Below are 10574 nucleotides of genomic sequence, written 5' to 3'. Positions count from 1 at the left end.
TTATTACCTGCAGTGTTCCCTCAGTGAGGACTGAACTTGGTAAAAGGTCCTTCTCCTACTCCGCTCCTGTTTCCTGGAATATCTTGTAAAAAGATCTGAAGCTCTCGACCTTGACTTCTCAAAGTGGCTTTAAGAATCTGTTGGACTCCTGGCAAGGACCAATGCAGACATGTTCCTGCTTTTAGTTTTCTACATTCGCCTTATAATCTAGCTGTTTTTTGTTACTCTTTTTGCCATCTTATTTGTAAAAAAAAGTAAAAAAAAAAAAAAAATTTTTTTAAATAAAATCTGTATGCCTTTTTACAACTGTTTATTGTTGTCGCTGTTGCCCATTGTTGTCATCATTCTTTGTTGAAATCAGATCTCTCTTGTAAATGAGTCCTGGAGTCTCATTGGGATTTACCTGTCTAAATAAAGGTTGAATTAATTGAAACATATTAAACTGGTTACAAAGAATTTTAGTTTAACAGCACTTTTCTGCTGCTAACTATTGGAATGCTTCCCAAATTGGGGTACGAGCACCCCTGGGGGTACGCAAGAGGGATATAGGGGGTATGCTAGAAAAAAAAAAAATTAAAAGGTGTGAAAAGAGCCAAACTACACTCACGCATAAATAGACCGAGGCCCCTTCTCACATAACCAAATAATACACCTGTAAATGCTGCCACCTAGTGTTCAGATAAATGATTGCAAGACAAAGTAGAGGGTGTTGAAGGAACAGCTCAACTTCTTGTCGGGGCTGTGAGAACATCAGAAGCCATTGCCAGACAACTGGACCAGCCTGCACAGAACAGCCTGCGCTGGCCAAACGTGCTGTAAAGACTTTGCTACAACGTACTTGTGTGACGTGCATCCTGACAAATATGAAAATAAAATGCAGAGCAAGACTTTGTGTTGAGAATGATTTAAGACTCACACTGTCTCAAATTAAGCCAACCATAACAGAGTTGTGTGCATCCTACCAAACACACCCTTCTCATTAAAACAGGTGGGTTTAATTAATACACAGTATGTTCAATTATCATAAAGGCCTTTTCCTACTCTGCTCCTGCAGCCTGGAACACCTTGCAGCAGGAACTGAAGTTGTCCACCTTGATTTCTTTAAGGGGTTTTAAACATTTGATAATGTCAATAGAAAAATCAATGCAAATATGTTCTTGCTTTTAGTATTTCACCCTGTTTTACGACGCCCTGATTTATTGTTTTATATAGTACTCTTATTTTAACTGCATTTTACTGTAGTTTATTGTTATGATTGTTAATTGTTATTGTTGTCTGTATATGTTCTGTCTGGAACAGGTCTCTCTTGTAAATGAGTCCTCGTGGCTTATTGAGACTAACCTGTATAAATAAAGGTTGAATGAATGAAATATAAATGTTTTGCAATATATACATTCTATCTACACAGGCAAAATGTTTGGATAATTCAGCCTATAAACGTGTCTACTGGCTTCCTTAGATAGAGAATTTACTAATTGAATTTTCTATGTGAATGTTCCTGTAAAGTGCCCTGAGACAACTTAGTTGTGATTTGGTGCTATATAAATAAACTGAATTGAATTAAACATGTTGCTAATTGATGCTGGCATTTTTTAATAAATATGTGCTAAAAAATTAGCAGTTATTTAAGATTTTATTTGATATGTGCAGTGTTTACAAACACATTTTAAAGGGGTCAGATGTCTGAAGGGGTGCACATCTGAACACCACTGATCTACAACAAACTCTAAGACTTCTTTTGCCCCATTTTCTGGTTTAAAAACTCGGTGAAGGCATCACTTGATGACCGCTGCACGTTTTTAGCAATTTCCTCCTCAATCTCTGTTGTTGCTCACATGAAACCTGTCATAGCTTTTTGCTTGTTATCATTTCACATGGTCTGTACACAATGATGTTCGATTGTCATTTGTTTACAGTAGTCCCTCGTTTATTGCAGGGGTTACGTTCTGAACATCTCCCCCCCCCCCACACACACACACACACACACAATAAGTGAAAAACCATAAAGTAGAAATGACATACAAACCGGATTCCAAAAAAGTTGGGACACTAAACAAATTGTGAATAAAAACTGAATGCAATGATGTGGAGATGGCAAATGTCAATATTTTATTCGTAATATAACATAGATGAAAGATCAAAAGTTTAATCTGAGTAAATGTAACATTTTAAAAGAAAAATGTTTTTTCAAAATTTCACAGTGTCAACAAATCCCAAAAAAGTTGGGACAAGTAGCAATAAGTGGTTGGCAAAAGGAAATTGTGCATATAACGAAGAGCTGGAAGACCAATTAACACTAATTAGGTCAATTGACAACATGATTGGGTATAAAAAGAGCTGCTCGTGTCTCTCAGAAGCCAAGATGGTAAGAGGATCACCAATTCCACCATTGTTACGCAGAAAGATAGTGCAGCAATACCAGAATGGTGTTACCCAGCGTAAAATAGCAAAGACTTTTAAGTTATCATCATCAACCGTGCATAACATCATCAAAAGATTCAGAGAATCTGGAACAATCGCTGTGCGTAAGGGTCAAGGCCGTAAAACTCTACTGGATGCTCTTGATCTCCGGGCCCTTAAACGTCACTGCACCTCAAACAGGAATGCCACTGTCAAGGAAATAACAGAATGGGCTCAGGAATACTTCCAGAAAGCATTGTCAGTGAACACAATCCACCGTGCCATCCGCCGTTGCCAGCTGAAACTCTACAGTGCAAAGAGGAAGCCATTTCTAAGCAAGCTCCACAAGCTCAGACGTTTGCACTGGGCCAGGGGTCATTTAAAATGGAGTGTGGCAAAATGGAAGACTGTTCTGTGGTCAGATGAGTCACGATTTGAAGTTCTTTATGGAACACTGGGACGCCATGTCATCCGGACCAGAGAGGACAAGGATAGCCCAAGTTGTTATCAACGCTCCGTTCAGAAGCCTGCATCACTGATGGTATGGGGTTGCATGAGCGCTTGTGGCATGGGCAGCTTGCATGTCTGGAAAGGCACCATTAATGCAGAGAACTATGTTCAGGTTCTAGAACAACATATGCTCCCATCTAGACGTCATCTCTTTCAGGGAAGACCCTGCATTTTTCAACACGATAATGCCAGACCACATTCTGCAGCAATCACAACATCATGGCTACGTAGGAGAAGGATCCGGGTACTGAAATGGCCAGCCTGCAGTCCAGATCTTTCACTTATAGGGAACATTTGGTGCATCATAAAGAGGAAGGTGCGACAAAGAAGGCCCAAGATGATTGAACAGTTAGAGGCCTGTATAAGACATGAATGGGAGAGCATTCCTATTTCTAAACTTGAGAAACTGGTCTCCTCTGTCCCCAGACGTCTGTTGAGTGTTGTAAGAAGAAGGGGGGAGACCACACAGTGTTAAAAATGGACTTGTCCCAACTTTTTTGGGATTTGTTGACGCCATGAAATTTGGAAACAACAGATTTTTCCCTTAAAATGATACAATCTCTCAGTTTAAACTTTTGATCTGTGATTTGTGTTCTATTCTGAATAAAATATTGATGTTGGCACCTCCACATCATTGCATTCAGTTTTTATTCACAATTTGTTTAGTGTTCCAACTTTTTTGGAATCCGGTTTGTAGATTTTTGAGTTGAAACAACAACATACAAAACAGTTCAGTCAACTAATAAATTTAAATCAATTAAAGCAAATGTTTATTTAGCAAGTTTATTAATCACAATAACTTGATAATGTTTATTCACTCATAATTTTAAGTTGAGTGAGCAGTAATGCCCTTTAACTCACCAGCTCTGCAGAACACAGCAGCTTCATTCCGGTCGGGCTGAGTTCTGGTTCGGCAGGTCTACCCAGCCCTGGTCGGGTTCCGATCAGCTCTCTGCATCCATTGGGCGCTGACGTCTCTAAGAATACTGTAAGGACCGAACAGTTTTGGATCGGATTAAAACTTTCCCTCCATTTCAGAAGAAAGCAACTTTGTCTTCTGGGTAATGTAGTCCTTTAGATTGGTGATAAACAGTGTTGCCAGATTGGGTGGTTTTTATTCTGATTTTGCAGGTAAAAATTGCTTTGGGCAGGTGGGGATAATTTGGTTGGATTTGGAGTCAGATCGGCGGTTTTTAAGTTAACCTATTAAACACATTTGAAACAATCATTCATCATTATTTCACAGCAAAGCTCTCCTGACCTTTCTCCATCACTGATTGCCTATTGTCATCTGCCAGGGTGTTCACAACAGAGAACTGGTGAGGCAGTTTTAGTGGACACCTCATTGAATGGGCTGACCAGTTGCAGTGGCACCTGCGGCACCAAAGACAACATTTATAACTTTTAAAGTGATTATTAAAAATGTTACTCCTTAAATGTTTAGGTTAAAGGTAAGGACTAAACCAACATATATGTTATTTTGAGTGTTTACAACTACTAATGTGTGTAACACTATTACTGTGGTGATGAATATAGAAATATTCATACTGAACATTTAATCTGTGCCTGTAATAACCAGATCCTGAAATGTGACATGTTGATTTTCTGAATAAAGAACACTAATGTTCACATTTACCTGATTTTGATTAATCTTATCTATGAACAAATAAACATCAATATATCCTTACAGGGGGTGGGGGTGTTGTGTGTGTGTGTTCTAACAGTAAATGTATCAATATTGGACGGGTATAAGATTGGGCGGTTTTTTGTGTGTTGGGGTGGTTTTTAACAGACTTTTGGGCTGGAAAACCTCATCTATCTTGCAACACTGGCGATACAGCGTAAGCTTATTGAGAGAAAACTACAAAATGGCAGCGCTTTTTTGTGTGCTGTTGTGTACAATCTTATAGTACTGTACTTTGAAAAACCGCAAAAGAGCGAGTCCGCAAAAGTCGAAGAACGAAGTAGCAAGGGTCTACTGCATATGCCGCCACATTGTGTTTACTTGTTAGAAGTTTTTACTGCGTGGAGAAGACATGAAGTTTGCTGTATGCATGTACTACCTTCACAAACATCTAACAAAGTCAAGTCAGGTCCTCTGAACAGATTATTTTTGTTGAAAGAAATAGGATATTTTGAAACACTTTGTCCATGACTGCTTCAAACGCGTTGGCAGCGGAGAGGATGGACTCCAGAACCATCTGAACACCATCCAACTGGTTGACCCACTGTGTGAAGGTGCTTTTTATAAGACTGAGTTTGTTGTGACTCCTTGACTGATGAAGTCTTGTGGATGAAAGATGAAACTTTTCAACAAAAATAAACTGTCCAGAGGACCTGACTTTACTTTGTTACATTTTTCTACGTGGATTATTGAGCATGAATCAGGATACCTTTACATACAGCTTCAAAATAAAGCACATCAGAGACTCTACTTCCTCAGGCGGCTGAGACGAGCTGGTCTGGGAAGCTCAGTCCTCACCTCCTTCTACAGGTGTGTAGTGGAGAGCATCCTGTGCTCCAGCATCAACGTGTGGCATGGAGGCTGCACAGCTGCAGAAAGAAAAGCTTTGCAGAGAGTGGTGAAGGCTGCACAGAAGATGTTGGAGTCAGCCTCTCCACCATCACATACATCTACACCTCCAGATGCAGGAAGCGAACCACCTGCATCAAGAAGGACCCCACTCACCCAGCACACACCCTTTTGCCCCAATCCCCTCACAGTGAGTGATGTCATCTTCTTCTACTCACCAAAGGAGTTCCTCTCTCTACAGACTGTGAAGGTTAATGTCTACATTAGAAACTCTCTGAACCTTCACAGTAAAACCCAAATCACTAACTCCTCTGTCTCTACGAATCAGACCCACCTTTGGACCCGAACCTCCACCAGCAGCTGTTTATCAGTAAATACTTTAAAACGTTCCTGTTGTGTGCTAATCTAAAACCCAGATCTTGTCAGATGTTATCCTGAGCCTGGTTCTGCTTAGGCAGGTAGGAAATGGACCTTAATCACTTTTTGGCAGAAAAAAATAAAACACCTATTTCAGGCATTTTTTGGCAATTTTTAAGTGTGACACTGAATTCAACCACATCTATATGATTTTTATCTCCATGAGTGAAAATTGCACTACAATTTTGCCTGAAGTTCTAAAATAAAAATTGTCAAAAACTTTTTAAAATTTATTTTGATCATTTATTGAGTTACATCCATCACAGGACAGTGATCACACATTTGTTCAAAATCTAAGCAGCTTAGTGCAGATAACTCGTGAAAAGAAGACTTTTACTGCTATATTTCTGTTAGGAATTTAAATGGGCAGATATTCATTCATTCTTTCAACCTTTATTTAGACAGGTTAATCCCATTGAGCCTCGAGGACTCATTTACAAGATAGACCTGATTTCAACAAAGAATGATGACAACAATGGAGAACAGCGACAACAATAGACAGTGTGAGAGGGTGCTATTTATGACAGAGCTGAATACAGCACCTCAGACTGAAGAAGTCTTTTGGATGAAAGACGAAACGTTTCTACAATTTTTTTGTTTTGTTTAATTTTTTTGAATGTCTCTGTACATTACAGACTTAACTTTTTTGGATTTTTCTACCTGGATTATTGAGCATGCATCAGGAAACAATAGACAGTCATAAAATAGGCATACAAATTTAAGAATATCTTTTTTTTAATCAAACTGAAACAATATAGAAACCAAAAGGACAATCAAAAGGAATAGCAGCAAAAAACAGTTAAATCACAAGGTGATTTAGAAAACCAAAAACAGGAACATGTCTGCATTGGTTTTTGCCAGGAACTTAACAGATGTTTGAAGCCACTAGAGGTCAAGGTTGAGAGCTTCAGGTCTTTTTGCAAGATATTCCAGGAAACAGTGGTGGTGTAAGAGAAGGCCCTTTTACCTAGTTCAGTTCTCACTGAGGGAACACTGCAGGTAATAATGTCCTGAGTGCGCACGCTGTAGCTGCACTCACGCAGAGACATGTAGGAGGAGATGTATGAAGGCAGCAGACCAAGAAGTGATTTAAAGATGAAAATGTACCAGTGAGAGAGTCTGTGTGAAGTTAATGATGTCCAGTTAACCAGTGAATACAGGGTGCAGTGATGGGTACGGTAGTTACAGCCAGTTATGAATCTTAAGTGCACCATGATAGACAGCATCCAACATCTGCAGGGTGCTTGTAGGAGCGTTCATGTAAATAATGTCACCGTAATCAATGGAGGGAAGGAAGGTCACAGTTAACAAGGCGTTTCTTAGCGTTCAAAGTTAGACAGGATCTGTTTCTGAGAAAGAAACCCAGTTTAACTTTCAGTTTCCTTACTAGGTTTTCCACTTGAAGCTTAAAAGAGAGATGTGAGTCGACCAAGACACTCAAATATTTATAGGAATCGACAAACTCAGGACACAGCTGAGGATAAAATCAGAAGAAGAACTGATGGGACCAACTTCCTGTTTGAAAAAAGCATCTCTTTGGTTTTATCGGCATTTAGGACGTTTGAGGTGGAACAAATCACCATTACTAACTGTTAGATAACTGGAGGAAATACCATTATGTTGAACACATTGCCTCCGATCTGAATCGTTAAGAGAACCAACCAATATTTATGACAAATGATAAAACACGTGAATGACACTCAACATCCCAAGTTTTAGGGCGTGAAAATGTTAAACCACACGAACCTTTGTTGTAATCTTGAACATAAAACAATATGTATGTTATTGGTGTTAATATATTTTTCTTAAAGAGTCGATCAGCTCTGAAAGCAGTCCCGTGGCGCGCTCCTTCCCGGTGGCGCGCCCGATCTCACCCGATCACTTTTTTTTGCACAACACCGGCTTCGGAGAGGCTTTCAGTCCGTCCGGCTCTGCGGACTCAAGGAGAGAAAGGTAACACCAAGGTCCAGAGCGCAGATATTGCACGAAATTATCGTTTTATTCACGTACCCGCCTCGTCACTTTGATTTGGAGGCTCGGGGAGGCAGGCAGATGTCGGTGTCAGCTGTTTGTTTCGGGACAAACCTCTCTGTTGTTACTTTTTGAAGTAAATTTAGCCGCTGCTGCTCCCGCTGTGTTTTCAGGGATTAGCCGCTGCTAGCTAGTTAGCATCCCAGGCTAAGACGACGTGTGTGTTCTTTCTTTAGCTCCGACCAACAAACCAACACCGCAGTGTGTAGATAACACGAGCTTTCACTCATTTAATGAGAAGCATTACCCTGTTTGTGTCATATCATACAAAAGAAGCGACAAACTGACTTACTCACCGGTTAGCTATCCCGGCTAACTACCTGAACAACTAGCTGGTGTTCGGTTCTATGTCTGGTATTAAAACAAGTGTTGTGCTTGTGTTTGACAACCTGTGATTTTGGAGAAAGATGCGTGACAGTTTTGGGTCGGGACATGCCAGCTGATAATCTGATATCTGAAACCATGTGATTGCGATGCTGCAATCTGAGATGGTTTAGTTTCTACGTTTTAATGATCCACTCCTGTGACATGTGACTAACATTTAGTGTGGGGAGTCGACACTAAACGTGTTAATGTTTGACCTTCTCATACAATGAGAATGGAGTGATGAACTGAGTTGAGGGAGTGTTTTGACAGTTCAGCTGTCAGGACTCTGGGATTTTTCCTTCAGCATCCCGCATCCGCAGCGCTGCATCCAGAAGGCGGATGAGGAGGTGCTGATGAGGAGGTGCTGCTGGTCATGTCCAAACGGAGCTGTCCGACTCCTCCTGTGTGCTACGGTATTAAAAATTAACTCCCAAACCCGTGTTCGTGTTTAATGTTTAAAGCCTTCTTATCCGTGGCTAGCTTAACCAGCTGCTCAGCCTGAACTCGGGTTCGTGTTTATATCCGACTCTTTAATAATGTTTAGAGTCGCTTTCGTGCGTGTTTCAGGTGAATAAGAGGCGTTTCCGAGCTGGAGTGGGCCTGGCTGACATGAAGCCGGCTGCTGGCATGCGCGTCGCGCCAGTAGTAGGAGAAACCACGTGGTTTGTCCAGGTTGGGCCTAGCAAAGCTAGCAACATGGCTAACAAGCACATTGTGTACATTTTTACAGCAACACGTCCACCCCGTGTTTATGACGCGTGCACGCGCGCACACACATTTAAATGTATGTGCGTGTATCAGATATGTGTAATAGCAGACAAAGGCACGCCCCTGTGTCATACAGCGGCGTCCTGCTGCACATCTGGACTGCTGGCCTGAACACTGAGCTCTGGCTGAGTTGTTTATGTTTGAGTCGCCCTGCTGATGCATGCAGCATGCAGGTTCTGATGTCAGGACTGCAGACGTGTGACCACTTCAGAGACATGCGGGTTCAAAATGTGCGCGTGCATATGGACCCAACGTATGTGTACTACACTCCTTATATCTTTGGATTTACTCCTCTTTGTTATTTGTCATCTTGAGTAAAGCTTCTGGTCAGAACAGCTAAATGAATGTTGAAGCGTAATTGCAGGACAAATGATGTGTCAGAATCAGGCTGTCACACTCACAGGGTTTGATTATGAGTGGGAATTGTTGTCAGAAGATCACGAGGGGAAGAATTATGACACTCATTTGGACAGACTGTAAATAATTTACATTGTAAAATCTTGAACATTGCTTGGCAGTGATTTATAATCAGAAAGCAAAATGTACAACTTTGGAACAAATTAAAGTGCAGATTTCTGATTTTCTCACATTTTACTATTTATAAGTATGTGTTTGAGTAAAATGATCATTTTTGATTTATTCTATAACGCACTGATAACATTTCTTGCAAATTTCTAGAAAAACTAGTCATTCTGAGTGTTTTTTCACAGAACTTAACAGGGGAGTGGTAGAGCAGAGGTTAGAGAAGATGGGTCTGTGATCGGAAGGTCATCCGTTCAACTCCCCAGACTGACAATATCAAAATGTGGGTGGGAAAGGTGAAGCACCCACATCTGCCTCCACCCTCTTTTGCCCCATTCTGGGTGGAGTTTGCATGTTCTGTCTGTGCATGGTGTTTTCTCCGGGTATTCGGTTTCCTCCCACAGACCAAAAACATGCATGTTAGGCTGATTGGTAACTGAATTGTCCCTAGGTGAGATCAGTGAATGGTTGTTTGTCTCGTTTGTCTCTATGTGTCTCTGTGATGGACTGGACACCTGTCCAAGGTGTCCCCTGCCTCTCACACACACAGTGACTGCTGGATATGGGTACCACTGACCCCAATAGGAAGAAGCAGGTAAAGATAATGGATGGATGTTTTCAAGTACCGGTACTTTACTGTCCATATTACGTTTTCAGTTTACCATAAATCACATATATGTTTTTATATACTGTATATAAACGGTCAAAACAGATCGTTTGACACTAAAAGATTTTTGTACCCAGAGTAAGCTAGTAAAATAATTCACTATCAATCCATTATTCATTTCATTATTTAAAGTAAACAGTGGTTTTATACTACCTTTTGGGTTGCATGAAGTTGCAAATTGCTTAGACTGGAGATGTTGACACATGAAACATGATATTAAATATGAAAAAAAGTTTGGTCTTTGTAAAAGACACTCTTTTTAGTGGGTGTAAACCTTTTTTTTATCCTATCTACATTATTCCACTGGCGTGGTGCCAAAAACCTTTAAATATGCTGCCGTCCAGCCTCTCCTGAAAAAAA

The 10574-nt window shown here is 40.6% G+C and overlaps 1 protein-coding gene across 1 annotated transcript in view; it reads left to right on the top strand.

The window, feature by feature from the left end:
- Positions 1-7760: 7760 nt before the first annotated feature.
- LOC119411498 (eukaryotic translation initiation factor 4 gamma 1) overlaps positions 7761-10574 on the top strand; it is a 34202-nt gene continuing 31388 nt past the window's right edge. The window contains exon 1 of the mRNA XM_037678448.1: positions 7761-7813. The gene's annotated coding sequence lies outside the window, so the exon portion shown is untranslated. The remainder of the gene's footprint in view (positions 7814-10574) is intronic.

This window comes from Nematolebias whitei, chromosome 6, assembly GCF_014905685.2.
Source record: "Nematolebias whitei isolate Nwh7 chromosome 6, NemWhi1, whole genome shotgun sequence".
Taxonomy (NCBI): Eukaryota; Metazoa; Chordata; class Actinopteri; order Cyprinodontiformes; family Rivulidae; genus Nematolebias; species Nematolebias whitei.
The sequence above is the reverse complement of the archived record's forward strand: the minus strand, read 5'-3'. Positions and strand labels throughout refer to the sequence as shown.